Source organism: Pan paniscus, chromosome 7 (genome assembly GCF_029289425.2).
Source record: "Pan paniscus chromosome 7, NHGRI_mPanPan1-v2.0_pri, whole genome shotgun sequence".
Lineage (NCBI taxonomy): Eukaryota > Metazoa > Chordata > Mammalia > Primates > Hominidae > Pan > Pan paniscus.
In genome coordinates this window covers 115,663,498-115,679,088 of record NC_073256.2, presented here as the reverse complement: position 1 = coordinate 115,679,088, position 15,591 = coordinate 115,663,498, and the positions used below count along the sequence as shown (strand labels likewise).

General features: G+C 38.6%; 1 protein-coding gene across 1 annotated transcript in view; it reads left to right on the top strand.

The window, feature by feature from the left end:
- Window positions 1–14,400, top strand: part of STK3 (serine/threonine kinase 3) — a 505,519-nt gene extending 491,119 nt beyond the window's left edge. Inside the window, exons 15-16 of the mRNA XM_063606446.1 lie at window positions 9,039–9,137; window positions 14,185–14,400. The gene's annotated coding sequence lies outside the window, so the exon portion shown is untranslated. The remainder of the gene's footprint in view (window positions 1–9,038; window positions 9,138–14,184) is intronic.
- Window positions 14,401–15,591: the final 1,191 nt, after the last annotated feature.

The window sequence follows — 15,591 nt, the reverse complement described above, 5'->3', positions numbered from 1 at the left end:
TATCAACTTCTAGGATAAAAGAGGATTCTTTTATTCCGAGGATAAAATGTGCATTCTTCATTATGCAGCAGGAAGCCTTGCTGCCTGGCAATGCTGTCCCCAGGGCCATGCCCAGGATAATCTCCACAGTGAGACTCTAGAATGTGAAGTTCCAACATGGCTCTTGTTTATGCAAAACTTATTTTTCCTGAAAACTAGCAAAGTGCCAGGAACTTTGAAGATTTATAGAGTTTATAGTTCTCAAAATGCACATATACTTCACAATTACAGGCATACTATTAAATAACATTTTAGATCTTGTCCTTACTACTTCTTAGAAAGCTCCCTGATTTATCCTTTCAACGAATGGATCAGTTGTTGCATAAAACTAACTTAAAATGCAAAATGTTTCCAAGTTTACTAAGACCCTTAATTTTTAAGAGCACTACATCACTTTGTTAACCAAAGTGAAAATTCTAGAAGGCTTGAGAACTCAGTGCTAATAAGCAAGTTTAAATCCTTCCTATTGTCAAAAAGTGGCACACACCAGACTTTTATACTTTAAACACATTAAACTTTTTTTGTCTCATCTTCTTATTGTTTCAGTAGGTATACATCCTAGCACATATCCAGTAAAAGTTATCTTCGTTCATAAAAATTCCACTTATCTAGCTGAAAAGTCCCTTGGGTGAAAGGCCAAACCCAATAAGATATTTCCATAATGGAAAAACAAGGCCAATAGGATCAGCAGGTCACAGAATTCATGGTCTTAGACTTGACCTGCTGAAGCTCTACTCACGTCAGTGTTCCTCAACATGCTTTAGCTCCACCACCAAGCATCTTTTTCAGAATACGACATTCTTGCTTTCAAAGCCTCAGTGCTGAGATTAATTGGGGAGTTGGGAGTTTGCATCTCACTGAAGGGGGGCCTCTATCATAACATAACAGTGTTGAGGAATGGGATTTATCATCCCCTAGAGAGCCTTAATTATTTGGCTACAACATCATTTTTATTAACTGGAATGAAAACTCTGGATGTTTTTGAGAACTCAATAGTAATCATGTAGGATATACTGACATCTGGTGGCATTGATTAAGCAAATCTTACAAATTAATAAGCAGTATTGTAATTAAAATCATTTACTGAGTTGTTTTTAAATATTCGTAAATCTTTTGGAGTTTTTCTAATTTCTATTTGAAAAGACTTTCATTTTCCCCTTATAATATTTAACAGCTAGCCTAGTCCATTCATGTAAGCATTCGGTAAAAAGTTCTATTTTAACTCAAGAGTAATTAATCCTAGATTAATAACAATAGCTACAAACTATTGACTAACTTAGGGCTCCTGTTTTAATAACATGGTCTAAACAATAATCAATTTTTCTGATTTTTAAAGAATTTGTTTTGTTTTCAAGGAACACTTTAACATGGAATAAATGTGATTCTTCTAGTTTCCTGCTTAAAAGCCAAGAGTGGAGAGCTGCCTACAATAAAAATGGGGTGTGGTGTGTACAATTTCATGCTACTAAATCATTTGACTTTTCAAAAATACATCTAATCAAATCTAGGAGAGAATTACCACTGCCTTCTTATTAGCATGACTCCAGAGTTGTCCATCAAGAGAAGTAAAACAATAGTTTCCACCCTGCTTTTCAGAGTGAAAAAATGAAGACAGATTTTTTTACTTGTCCAAAGTCAGTGTCAAGTCCATGAATAGAATGCGGGAGCTGCTAAATCCTGGTTCTTGCCACCTTTTGATGTGTGTTTCCATTTAAGATGAGTGACATGTAGTGAGTTGTCATAGTTTTAAATAGATCTCTGTAAGGTCTGGCTTTTGCATCAAATTCTGGACTAAAATCATGTTTAAATTTTGCTTCCTCTCATCTTTTCCTGGTTTTGATTATTTTTTAAGAGTAGTTGATGGTCTCATGACACGAGCCTTCTCTTTTGTGTTTTGTGTTTCGTGTTTTGAATTTTATGTGAAATTGTGGGTTTGATCTTTGACCCCTGTTTACTCTAATACTGATTTGCCACTAATTTGATAGCAAGCCATAGGGATCTACTGTAAACATGCTGCTCACTTTACATAGCTCTGTTTGACTCTTAAGTGAAGAAATATGTGTGTGGAATATAATTGAGAGGCTCTTGCAGGAGTAATAAAAACCACATAAGTTTTCGACTTCCCAGGTAGCACTCAGATTAATATAATCAGTTTCTGTGATGGAAGGACCTAGCAAATTGAGAGGAAGTCATCAATGTAGACAGGTATAACCTAGCATTTAGTTTTAAGTTGGTCAATAAACTCATCCACAAACATAGAATAAAGGTATAGACTACGCAGCCCTGCCTAAGCTGCCTGGGGCTCTGAACTCAGAACTCTGATTACAGGTGTGGCCAGCATGGGAGGCGAGATCAGGCCTGAATCATTTCATGCCCTAATCCTCGAGGGTCAGGGCAACTGGAAAGGAAATCACAACACAGAGATGTGGTGGGGAGGGAAGGGGAACCATTGGCTGAGTGAGGGTGCAAAAAGAGGGCATCAGGTGGGCTTAGTCAAACCTGCACTGCAAGAGGCACCCAACCTGTGAGGTGATGCATCCCTGAATTTATTTCCCATTGACCAGACCTTCCAAAGGCAACTATGTTTAGTCCATTTTTTTTCTTTTTTTCTTTTTTTTTTTTTTTGAGATGTAGTTTTGTTCTTGTTGCCCAGGCTGGAGTGCAATGGCGTGATCTCGGCTCACTGCAACCTCTGCCTCACGGGTTCAAGCGATTCTTCTGCCTTCGCCTCCCAAGTAGCTGGGATTACAGGTGCCCACTACCAAGCCTGGCTAATTTTTTGCATTTTTAGTAGAGACAGTGCTTCACCAGCTTGTCCAGGCTGATCTCAAACTCTTGACCTCAGGTGATACACCCGCCTCAGCCTCCCAAAGTGCTGGGATTACAGGCATGAGCCACCCACCTGAGCAACTGTGTTTAGTTCTTAATCGCTCAGCTGAAGAAATGAGAAGATCTTGGAGACTCTCCAAGGCAGGGTTTGCCTTGTCGCAGATGCACCTTTGGGCACAGGCCAGGGAAGTATAGAGCAGTGCTAGCCTTAGGAAGAGAGGATATGGCAAGACCCGTGTTTTGAGAGGAAAACACTGTCTTTCTCTTTCTCCCCATTAGGCCAAATGCCTGGGACTTGCTGGCCTGAGAAGGAAAAGGTACAAAAGGATTCTCTTGTCAATGTATATTCCAAGTCTTAATTTCTTGTGGGTGGGTTTATGTTATGCCCAGTTTAAGAGCAGTCAGCCCTCATGATTCTGGGCTTCAGCTAAACATGGAGCATCAGTTGTTGCCCTTGGAATACTTCGATTCAATAGAAAAGAATTTGCTATTAAAAACACATTTGTGGTATTCAACTGGTCTCTCTTTTTCAGTTTCATCTCATTTCTCTTAATCATATTCAGAGATTGCATGAGAATGAAATCATTTGTCCAACAAATGATTATTGAGGCCCTGCCTTCTTTATGCACTATGCAAGGCATCAAAGGAGAAAAGACATATAGAGTACTTAGGTACTCCCTCAAAGAGCGTGCATTTCTGTTGGAGACATGGAACATACACACATGCAAAGTTCAAAAGCAATTCAAGAGTCTCACTGTGCAATACAAATATCCAGCAGACAGGAGATGCTGCAAAGTGGGTAGGACTCTGAGGAAAAGTAGTGGGGTCAATAAAAAAGAGTTCAGAGGAGAAGACGCGCACTAAAGACTGGAGTTCAGGAAAGGTTTGCTGGTAGAGATGGCAATTGAACTAGAAGGGTGGCATTCCATGTAGAGAAGGGGAGACATATTTTGAGAACAAATCTAACTTAGAGGAAAAAGACTCAGGGACATGTCGTATGGTGCAGGAGACACAAGTTCCAGCCCTGACTCAGTGGCTTGCTGCTGCATGACCTTTAACCAGTCTGTTTCATTGGCTGTAACTGAGCTTATGTGTCTATAAAATGGGAACACTAATGCCTCCCCTGACTTGCATGAGCCGTACTGTAAAGATCAGATGAGATAATAGGCATGAAAATGCTTTGTGATACCAGCATAAGACACAGATTAAAGAATGCCTGAAATGCCAGTCTGGGTTTGACTTTAATCCTTTAAGTAATAAGAAGTCGCTGAAGATTTTTGAAGGAGGGAGTGAATGACATGATGAACAAGGTGTAAGGAGCCAAATTCCTCTCTCCAACTCCCTCCTGTAGCCTGGCAATTAGTCTCTCTTTTCTGCTGACAATTCCTTGTGATGTCAATTCAACATCTCCTGTAGACGCTGGGAAGAAAATCCATCCCAGCCCTGAAGAAGAGCTGTGCACGCCTTGAAGTAATCATGCTATGTAAATCAAAGGCCTTGCTACAGCTCAGTCCTCCCATTCACTTAAGCATATCTATTGTTCCTGGAACTTCTTCCAATTTATTCACATTTAAAGATGCCTCATACTGTGTACAGAGCATTCTTGTACTGTATCACCAGAAAGCATCCTTGTTTTATGATGTGCTGTCGTTGGCTAGGCAGCCTTAAAAATCATTAGCCCCCTCCCCGTTTTGCTGCTTTGCTGAATTCAAACACACTTCCAAGCCCCTATAATCTTTTAAATATTATCCTAACCTTTTGAAGTGAGTATGTTTCTGAATATATTTACTTTTTCTTATATTTGAATTTTACTTTAATGACTGAGCTACTAAATTTACAATATTACAGATACTACAGAGCTTAGTTTAGTGATGAATCATTTTGCTGCAACAAGTTGGAAAACCATTAAATGTTCAAAACCTCCACTGAATGCAGTTATTTTTTTTTAAAAAGAAAACATATCCAGCTTAGTTTTTTTCCTCGTTTGAAACAATTGAAAGGTTTAAAGAAAATTTAAAGGCAATGTCTACTGTCCTTTTTAACCCCATAAGTGTTTCTAAGTTTTTTTAGTTCCTATTTGTCTAGGCCAATGAATGAACGAATGAATTGAAACAACTGGGTCTGGAACAATGTATTTATATTATTCATCTAGTTCTGGAGCCAGCAAACTTTTCCATAAAGGGTAGGATAGTAAATAGTCTCAGGTTTGTGGTCATATGATCTTTGTCCCAACGATTGACTCTGCCATTGCAGCATGAAGGCAGCCATAGACAATTCAGAAATGATGGGTGAGGATATTCCAGTCAAATGTTATTTACAAAAATAAGCAGTGCTGTGACAGTGTTTGGCTCTTGGGTTGGTCTAGTTACTTGTTTTCAAATGTTGATGTGCATCAGAATTACCTGGGTAACTTGTGAGAAAAAAAAAAAAACTCAATCCCCAGATTCTGATGCCACGGATTTGAATTGGGGCTGGGGCTGGGGCTCCCCAGATGATTCTGATGGAACATACTTTGAGAACCTCTGTTCTTTTTCCTCAAGAAATGCAGCTCTGAAGTCTTAATTTAGCTGCCAACATTTTGATAAGGGACTCATATAAGGCAGGTTTAGGCAAGAGAATCAAAGCTGGACCAGTGAAGATGAGCATATTTTAAATGGAAAAAATAAAGCAATTTTTGCATTTATACAAATTTCAGAGCCCAGTAATTTTACTCTATTATTCTACCTAGCATTAATTTTTGTAGTCTAAATGGTGATATTTAAATAAATCATAAAACTATAGCAATAGCCAAATAATATTTTGGATTTTAATGTGTAAATTGAATTTAAATAATCTCAATTGATTTTAAAGGATTTATTAGCCTTCCAACCTGTAAAATAGTTTACTACTACTATTATTAAAATTACCATAACCCCAAAAAATTACTTAATAATAAGAGCTTTACAGCCCATAAAATCCTCCCATTGTTTTAGCATCACATCAGTTGATACTTTATAAATCTGGAATGAGACTTTTTCCAAAAGCTTGTTGAAAGCTACTCAGCAAAGCAATGAAAAAATAGAAAATATTTTTTTCCATATAGAAATTGAGAGGAGCATGGGTCCCGCCCTGTACAAAAGCATTTCTCATACAAAGAAAAGACACTCAAATTATAAACAGATGGACAATCACATGGCAATCAATTAAAATATATCAGGTGAGGTCTGGTTCCAAATTTGAATTCCAGTTTTGTTGGCTAACCCCACAGTTTCCTTAACAGTGAGATGAGCTGCTACGTGGAACTGTAAGCTTCGGTCCTCTCTCTGTCCTCCCCTTCCTGTATGGCAGGGACACAGACTGCTGCATAAGCAGAGAACTTGCCATCTAAGGAGACTTACATTAGTCCCGAGCCCATCTGCCAGCTGGTGGTGATGGATGGAAGAGTGAACTACCGCCCTTCTTGGCTAGTGGATAAGTTTCCATTTGTTGCTCCTTTGTGATTCAACTCAAAGCTAATAATTTTTTATTATTGTCCTTCTTTTCTCTTAGCAATATGCTGCCTGCCTGGCATACTGTACAAATGCAGCCTAGGTTAAAAAAAAATCGGAGCTCAATTCTTGAATTTTAACAGTGGACTGATGAATATATATGTACTTCATATAAACTGCCTCATTTCTCTGAACTTCAAATTTTGATAAATGGGAAAAATAACATTTTTTAATTTACTTAATTACAGGACAATAAACAGGTTAATCTTGGCTGGAAGGCATTTGGCCACTAGAACAGAGGAAATTCAATAATCTGATATTTTAAATTGTTTTTGTAAGTGATACAAAGTGGTTTTAAATATGTGGTTAATGATGCAAGACTTTAATGCCTGTATAATTAAGAAATGATTTTTATATTTGCATTTGGCAAATACAAACTAACTTATGAATGCATACTTAATAACTTAATAACATAGTAATGATCCTTGTATGTGTCTAAATCCTCTTAAGACCCAGAGCCCCACCTCCCAGTGAAGACATTTAGTACTTCCTGGTTTTTATTTTGAAAAGCTGCTAATCCTCAGCTTGTCCTCACTAATGTGAGTACTGGTGATCTCACCGGTTTCATTAGAAGCAGAGTGAACAACACCAGGACCATTTCTGATGCCACTGATAATGGCTAACAAAAAAATTCTCGGCAATGAATGAGTCTCTGTCACACACCAAAGCTATTGATCCCGTTCCAATATACAGTCAATAAAGCCCATTGTATTCTGGAACTGATTCTTGGAGGTAAAACTTGTAACTGTATTTTCCCAAAAGAGTGGAATAAAATGCCTTTATGTTTGCTTGATTTAATTTTTTTCCCAAAAGAACCAGCATCATGACCCAAGAATGTTGGTTTACTACCAAACTGATATTTTATCTTTAAAGTCACGATACTCTAAAACAGTTATATTCCTCCAGATTGTATTCCCTCAGTGTCTCGCTTCATTTTGAAATCAATCCCTGTACTTCTCTCCTATTGCAATCCAGGAAGATACACATTCATATCACATCTAATATATACCTCCCAAATCGCCATGTATGACTTTCACTTTTGTTCTCTAAATTAAATAATGAACTGCTCATTTTTATTCAATATCTCCTACTTATAAAGTGAGGGAATTTTAACATGGTTGCTCAACTTTCTACATAAAGTGCTACTAACTTCCTTAAGAATAACCCAAGGAACATCTTGTTGAAAACTTTCAGAGTACATTTCTAAAATGAAAGTGAATAAAGTAAAATAAAGAACAACCTATTCATCCTACAGGAAGACTTTTTACATAAAAGTATGCTTTGTTCCTTCTTTTTCTTCTTACATCAAACATCATACCATATATATATACCATAGTATATCAACACCTCAAATAAATATCTCAACATCTCAAATAAGCAAGAAAACAGTTCAAAAACAAGGAAAAAGGGAACAAAGATTATTTTTCAGGGGAATTTATGTCTTTGATTCTTTTTTCTCCAGATGAGGAATCATCGGTTTTTAAATCATGTATGCACCCTCCACTATCGTACCTGCCTAAATCCTATTAATCCTTCTATACCCTACCTGAGTTCTATCCACTTGATAGTGTTCTCTAATTTCCTCAAAACAGACACTTATGCTCTTTCTGACCTGATATAATTCTTGCAGTATATTTCACCAGATTAGACTTCCAGTGTGCTCTAGTGGTTTCATATGTGTATTTTGTGGCTTGCCTACAGTCATATAGCTAGTAAGCACTTATGAGGAAATGAAAATCCATGACTGCTGGCCCCAAATTCTATGATGTTTCTTTTCACATCATGCATCCCTGAACACTGTTATCTGTTACTCTTTGCTCAGAAGATGAGAGTTGTCCTTTCCCTAAAGGACTATAACTTCGTATAATATTTCACATGCTGCCAAATTACTTTGCCTCTGCAAGTTATATTTTTCTAAGTGGTTCTCCTGCTATTTGGATTTCTCCTTCTGTCTCCTTCATGGGCTCCTCGTCCTCTTACTGCTCTTTGGGCTTTGAAGTCTCCCAAATGTAGCCTTAGTTACCTTTTTATTTCATGTGCTCTAAATCAGTGGCTTCATTTATATCCAAGAGTTTAACTCATGCCCTGCATGCTCTCAGCTTCCACTACAATATATTCTGGTGCCTGGTGAATATCTCCAATATGTTTTAGAAAATGAACTCACCATTTTTCCTGCATGACCTCCTCTTCCTAGCTTATCAATTTCAGCCACAATACATTCTCAGTCATCTTTTTTAACTTCTGCATCGCCAATCCAATCACTAGCTAATTCTTATGGATCTGTCCCCTCTTTTCCATTCCCACTGGCTTCTTCCTAATTAGGGACTCTTCAGCTCTTTTCTGAACATCTCACTTTCAACTGCCTCCCTCTGCCATTCCTTCCTACACATCTCTTGAAGCCAGGGCAGTAAGTGAGGCCAAAGCAAAGGAGGCAGGACCAGGCAGGTACTTTGACCTTAAACACAGGGGTGATGTGGTTTGGATGTGTCCTCACCCAAATCTCATCTTGAATTGTAGTTCCCACAATTCCTACGTTTTATGGGAGGGACCCAGTGGGAGATCACTGAATCATGGGGGCAGGGCTTTCCCATGACATTCTCATAATAGTGAATAAGTCTCATGAGATCTGATGGTTTTTTAAAGGGAAGTTTTCCTGCACAAACTCTTCTCTTGTCTGCCACCATGTGAGACATCCTTTCACCTTCTGCCATGATTGTGAGACCTCTCAAGCCACATGGAACTGTAAGTCTATTAAACCTCTCTTTCTTTTGTAAGTTGCCCAGTCTTGAGTATGTCTTTATCAGCAGCATGAAAATGGAATAATACAGTAAGTTGGTACTGGGAGTGGGGTGCTACTGAAAAGATACCCAAAAACGTGGAAGTGACTTTGGAACTGGGTAACAGGCAGAGAGGTTGGAACAGTTTGGAGGGCTCAGAAGACAGGAAAATGTGGGAAAGTTTGGAACTTCCTAGAGAATTGTTGAATGGCTTTACCCAAAATGCTGATAGCAATACGGGACAATACAGTCCAGGCTGAGGTAGTCTTAGATAGAAATGAGGAACTTGTTGGGAACTGGAGCAAAGGTGACTCTTGCTATGTTTTAGCAAAGAGACTGGTGGCATTTTGCCCCTGCCCTAGGGATTTGTGAAACTGTGAACTTGATAGAGGCGATTTAGGGTATCTGGCAGAAGAAATTTCTAAGCAGCAAAGCATTCAAGAGGTGACTTGGGTGCTGTTAAAGGCATTCAGTTTTATAAGGGAAGCAGAACATAGAAGTTCAAAAAATTTGCAGCTTGATAATGCAATAGAAAAGGAAATCCCATTTTCTGAGGAGAAATTCAAGCTGGCTGCTGAAATTTGCATAGTAACAAGGAGCCAAATGTTAATCCCCAAGACAGTGGGGAAATGTCTATAGGGCATGTCAGAGGTCTTCACGGCAGCCCCTCCCATCACAGGCCTGGAGGCCTAGAAGGGAAAAATGGTTTCATGGTCTGGGCCCAGGGTCCTTGTGCTATGTGCAACCTAGGGACTTGGTGACCTGCATCCCAGCTGCTCCAGCCATGGCTAAAAGGGGCCAATGTAGAGCTTGGGCTGTAGCTTCAGAGGGCAGAGGCCCCAAGCCTTGGCAGCTTCCATGTGGTGTTGAGCCTGTGAGTGCACAGAAGTCAAGAACTGAGGTTTGGGAACCTCCACCTAGATTTCAGAGGATGTATGGAAATGCTTGGATGCCCAGGCAGAAGTTTGCTACAGGGGTGGGGCCCTCATGGAGAACATCTGCTAGGGCAGTGAAGAAGGGAAATATGGGATCAGAGCCCTGATACAGAGTCCTCACTGGTGGACCACGTAGTGGAGCTGTGAGAAGAAGGCCACCGTCCTCTAGACCCCAGAATGGTAGATCCACTGACAGCTTGTACTGTGCACCTGGAAAAGCCATAGACACTCAATGCTAGCCCATGAAAGCAGCTGGGAGGGAGGCTGTACCCTGAAAAGCCACAGGGGTGGAGCTGCCCAAGACCATGGGAACCCACCTTTTGCATCAGCATGACCTGCATGTGAGACATGGAGTCAAATGAGATTTGGCGCTTTAAGATTTGACTGCCCTGCTGGATTTTGGACTTGCATGGGGCCTGTAGCCCCTTTGTTGTGGCCAATTTCTGCCATTCGGAATGGCTATATTTACCCAATGCCTGTACACCCATTGTATCTAGGAAGTAACTAACTTGCTTTTGATTTTACAGGTTCATAGGCAGAAGGGACTTACCTTGACCCAGATGAGACTTTAGACTGTGTACTTTTGAGTTAATGCTGAAATGAGTTAAGACTTTGGGGGACTGTTGGGAAGGCATGATTGGTTTTGAAATGTGAGGATATGAGACTTGGGAGGGGCCGCAGTGAAATGATATGGTTTGGCTGTGTCCCCACCCAAATCTCATCTTGAATTGTAGCTCCCACAATTCCTATGTGTTGTGGGAGGGACCTGGTGGGAGGTAATTGACTCATGGGGGCGGAGCTTTCCCATGCTATTCTTGTGATAGTGAATAAGGCTCACGAGATCTGATGGTTTTATAACAGGGAAGTTTCCCTGTACAAGCTCATCTCTTGTCTGCCACCATGTAAGACATGCCTTTCACCTTCTGCCATGATTGTGAGGCCTCCCCGGCCACATGGAACTGTAATTCCATTACATTTCTTTCTTTTGTAAATTGCCCAGTCTCAGATATGTCTTTATCAGCAGTGTGAAAACGAATTAATACAAGGGGGTGCAAGGATCAAGGCTTTTTAAAAAAGAGATTGAAAAAAAATAGTAGGAGAGATGGGGGGTGTGGAGAGAGAGAGAAGGGGAGAGAGACAGAGATCCTGAGAGCCAACTAAGAGAAGCAGGGAGTGATCAAACACTCAAGAGGGAAAAGAAGACATGCATTTATCTCAGATATTCTATTTTCTTACTGCCTCTCTGCTTATATTATCACCAACAAAAAGTAATACTTAACTTTAAAGCAGGAAACCAAAATCGACACTCATTTTATTCTGATTTTTACAATTAGTTGGATCTGAGTAATGATTCTCAAAGGATTGGCAGAGTAGGAAATTAGGGCAGTATCAAATAGAACTCATGGATGGAGCTGGAGGCCATTATCCTCAGCAAACTAACACAGGAACAGAAAACCAAACACTGCATGTTCTCATTTATGAGTGCGAGGTGAACAATGAGACCACACGGACACAGGGAGGGGAACAACACACACTGGGGCCTGGGAGAGGAGGATTAAAAAAATTAAAAGAAAAAAACAAATAGGATATAAACCTAGATCCTGAAAAAGTACTAAGGTGGTTTTTGTTTGTTTGTTTTGTTTTGTTTTGTTTGTTTTTAAATGAGAGTAATAATTACTATGGTACCAGCCTCAACACAGCCTCCTTAGTAAGGGTTGATTGTGTATATTTATCCAACAATGCTGAAGAAAAAGTGTCAGGTTTTAAAAACCCCGGGTAAACATGTAGACTTTCTAGAGAAAATAAAATCAAATACGTATTTCACATAATAATATATACATTACATTCTTGAAACTAAGTATTTCTCATTTGACCCACACCCTAAAATCATTTGAAAATGAATCAAGAAATGGTGGAATGGGCAACTGTTAAAGAGTCCTGGTTACCTCTGGTTTTAAACCAAAGGTAATCAGCCCTTAGGAGGTTTATAGTAAGCTTATCAAACCGTGGCCTGCGGGCCACATGCAGCCCAGGATGGCTTTGAATGCAGCACCTCACAAATTGGTAAACTTTCTTAAAACATTACGAGATTTTTTTTAAGCTCATCGGCTATCATTAGTGCTAGTGTATTTTTTGTGTGGCCCAAGACAATTCTTAATGTGTCTCAGGGAAGCCAAAAGATTGGACACCCATGGTTTATACATTACAAAATGAAAGCATCTTTATTTAGAGCAAGTTTTTTTTCTTTTTTTCTTTTTTTTCTTTTTTTCTCTTTTTTTTTTTTTTTACCAACTGTGGTTTCCAACCCATTGGTGAATTGTGAAATCAATTTAGTGGGTCATGACAAATTTTTGTTAAATGAAATAGAATAAAAAATTTTTAAATGTTAGCATGTATTACAAATTTTAAGGGTATTATTTCATGAAACTTTTATTTCAGTAAATATATCTGTATGTGTATACCGCCTTAATGTAAGAAATGTTTCTTCTTGTGTATTACAGTCAAACCAAATGAGAAACTGATTTAAGGCAGTATAACAGGCTTCCTGCTGCTTAAAATTAAAAAGCCAAACATTTCATCAAATTAGACTGTCTTACGTTGTTCTACCTATAGCTGAAATCACTTCTTTAAAAGGATACCCTGTGTATTAGTCCGTTTTCACACTGCTATAAGGAACTGCCTGAGACTGGGTAATTTATGAAGGAAAGAAAAAGGAAAGACTCACAGTTCAGCATGACTGAGGAGACCTCAGGAAACTTACAATCATGGTGGAAGGCAAAGGGGAAGCAAGGCACCTTCTGCACAAGACAGCAGGAAGGAAAAAGAATGCAGGAAGAACTACCACACATACAAAACCATCAGATCTCATGAGAACTCACTATCACAAGAGCAGCATGGAGGAAACTGCCCGCATGATTCAATTACCTCCATCTGGTCTTTCCCTTGACCAGATGGTCAAGATGGTAGGGATTATAGGAATTACGGGGATTACAATTCAAGATGAGTTTGAGTGGGGACACAGCCAAACCATATCACCCTGCCTCTCTCCACTGCCCTACCTTCAGGGCATTTCTTATGCCAGTGATTCTCAAAGTGTCCATGGATCCTTGGACATCCCTAAGACCTTTTCAAGGGAGTCAACAGGTTCAATACTATTTTCATTATAAGGTGGGGCTATTATTTGCTTTTTCACTGTGCTGACACTAGCATTGGTAGAGCAATGGCAAAATGAGTAAAACTGCTGGGTAAAATGGGTAGAACTCATCATTCCTGAGGCAGTGGCACCAAATTGTACTGGCAGTCTGTGAATTGTCACTGCCACGTGCTCACAGATTTTTCTTAAAGCACTGATTCATTTAACAATGACCTTGATAAAGCTGTGAAAAGTATTCATTGCATTAAATGTTGGCGCTTGTGCACATACCGTTTTAATATTCTGTGTGAGGAAATGAGTTCTCATAAATACTTTGATGCATACCGATTACAATGGTTGACTCAAGTAAAATCATGTGTGTGATTATTTGAGTTGTGAGCTGAACTAGTTGCTTTTTAATGGAATTCCATTTTTACTCGAAAACAAACTATGGTAATTCAGATGTGAGGATTTGGTAGACATTTTCCCTAAAATGAACAAAATGAGACTATCACTTCAAGCAAAACAACTGAAAGTACTTATTGCCAATAATAAAATTCCAGCTTTCAAGCAAAAATGAGAACTTCTAAAAAAGTTGACAGCATACCAATACTTAAAGGATTTATGATAAAATCCGTGGTGATATTATCATAGTGATTATTTGATACCATATAATGAAATGTGTCAACATCAGGAAGACCTACATAACTCAGGGAATCAGTGTTTTCCAAATGACCAATGCATAATGCCAATACATGAGAGACCAACGGATTTTAATGCAATGAAGGACAAAGTCATTGATACGGTTTCAGAATCTACCAATTCTACCAGATTTAGGAGATCATCCTTGAAAAAACTATCACTTGTTGAGTGTTGATGTCAAATCTAAAAGAAATATCCACAATTATCTAAAAAGGGTGTTAAAGTACTCTTCTCTTTTCCAGTTACAGGTTTGTGTGAGGCCCAACTTTCTTCATCTACTTCAACCAAAACAATGTATCATCTCAGACTGGGTGCAGAAGCAGCTATGGAACCACAGCTGTTTTCTATTAAGCCAGACATTAAAGCAACTTATAAAAATGTGAAACGATGCCACTCTTCTCACTAATATTTTCATTGAAAGTATCTTATTTATATTATTATATAAAGGGCTTATTTTAATAAAGAAATAAATTCTTAAAATCTTTCTTAACTTTAATTTCTAATACAATAAACATTAGCTATTAATATAACCCATGTAAACAAAAGCTCTTTGGAGTCCTCAATAATTTTTAAAGAGTATTCATGGGTCCTGAGACCAAAATGTTTGAAAATCATTTCCTTGACCTTGGTTTGATTCCTTTCTAAAAAATCACCAAATCTAAAAATATGAACTACATAGTTGAACCTGTAAGTCAACAATCAATTGTACTGTTTAAGAAAATCTTACTAACAGGTATGGATTGGGGATTTTTTTGAAGCCTCTCTGGGTTAAAAAAAAAATAAATTTCTTAACTAAAGACTATTTAACACATATGTCATATAGTAGGCAAGAATGACCCAGGGCCCAAAAAGGACCCTCAGTGTTTTCTCCCCTGCTGATCTTGATTTTAAAATGTTCACTTTTAGTTACTATACTGTCAAGATGGATGTAATGTACAAACGTAACCTTTATTCATCAATAGAGAACACAATTCTAATCTGACACTTCAAATATGTCATCCAGCCTGAGAAGTGTAACACACATGATGCAAAATGCCTACCATCAAGAGCTCTTCTTGAAATGTCAGTGCACAAGCCCATGCACCCATGCCCCCAGAACATTCCGGAGCAGGCATCATCCTGCAGTGAAGGCCGTATGAAAGCAACATGACTTAATTACATTCATCACACTGAAAATCAAATTCTATGCCAATGATACATGGCACTTGGAGCTTTTTTACAAACATTAACTAATTAATCTGTGAAACATCCCTGAGAGGCAAGACATAATGATATACGAGCTGACAACCTAATTATGTCTAATTATTCCTATTTCCCCCTTCCAAGGGTTTTTTATTGCTAGTTCAGAGAAGTGGGCCTGCTATGTTCTTAAATCAGATATGGAAATCAATTATCTCTTATTCCATCCAGAATTCTCTTGCTACGAGAGAATTCTCTAGCATTCACCTTTCTTTGTGGAACAGATCAACCTGTACCATTTTTCACTGGAATCGTTTATAGAAGCTTGAAAGCATCCAAACTTTAATTTAGTGCTGAACTCACAATTCTACCTCTTAAACTACATTCTTTGCTCCTTTTTCACCTCCAAATAATTTTGATTATTATCCTCAATTGCTTTGACCAATTTTGCTCTGCTGTCCTCTTTTCTT